The sequence below is a fragment of the Anopheles funestus genome (genome assembly GCF_943734845.2).
Source record: "Anopheles funestus chromosome X unlocalized genomic scaffold, idAnoFuneDA-416_04 X_unloc_30, whole genome shotgun sequence".
Taxonomy (NCBI): Eukaryota; Metazoa; Arthropoda; class Insecta; order Diptera; family Culicidae; genus Anopheles; species Anopheles funestus.
In genome coordinates, this window is record NW_026045155.1 from 72,501 (window position 1) to 73,433 (window position 933).

Below are 933 nucleotides of genomic sequence, written 5' to 3' on the forward strand. Positions count from 1 at the left end.
CTCGGCATCGTTTTGATTCGATCTCTCAACAACAACTCCCGGTCGACTTGGTCGACTTGGACCCACGATGTCTCCCCCCGAGCATGTCGAGCCAACTGCACCACTATTGTATTGGACAACATGTTCCCCTCGGGCATCGATGGGTTAATCATGCACCACTATTATAAAACCCTTTGACGTTTTCCCCCAAGCACGTTGATCCAGTATTACGACGGATACGGTCAACGAAATCTTGGACATCAAAGAGGTTTTCGATTGAATTTCCCCATGTTTCACAACGTACTCTTAGCGGTATCCTACGATACGTCTCACTCTATTTGTGTGTGTGCGCGTTTACGTGCGTGCGATTTATGCGGTTCACCCCTTTACTTTCAGCGCCCTGCGGTCCCAACAAAGGTCCCGAGCACGCCATTATGCACAGTGTGGAAGCGTGTTTCCCCCACGACACTAGACGGGCTGCTCGCCATAGTGTTCTATTGTGGCACGCTCCACCCTGAAGTTTGGTTTGTTGTATATCAAGGAATTGATAGGCACTCAAGAATGTGTGCATCGGCCGGGTTTAATCGTCCGACGCGCAATATGCGTTCAACTTATCGGTGTTCATGTGTCCTGCAGTTCACATTGTGACGCGCATTTAGCTGCGGTCTTCATCGATCCATGAGCCGAGTGATCCCCTGCCTAGGGTTTTATAGTAAGGTTCCCAATGTAACACAATCCCGGTGGTACGTCCAAAGACTAACTTTCTGACTAAGTTGTCTTTATTACCCAATAGTCCCAGGCCTTGTGACTTGTGGCTCATGTCTACGCCCATGGCCACCATTCGCTAAGATAGTTTTGAAGTCACTTTGAAGGCCCAGGAACAACTCTCTTAGCACATCGGTTAACCTGGCGCCGCAGTCAACTCATGTGCTTGGATCGGATCGAGCTATTGAG

At 49.4% G+C, this 933-nt stretch overlaps 1 non-coding gene across 1 annotated transcript; it reads right to left on the reverse strand.

Moving 5' to 3' along the window:
* Positions 1–528: 528 nt before the first annotated feature.
* Positions 529–686, reverse strand: LOC125773336 (5.8S ribosomal RNA). Its single transcript, XR_007420049.1, has one exon. It is a non-coding gene; the product is annotated as a 5.8S ribosomal RNA (ribosomal RNA).
* Positions 687–933: the final 247 nt, after the last annotated feature.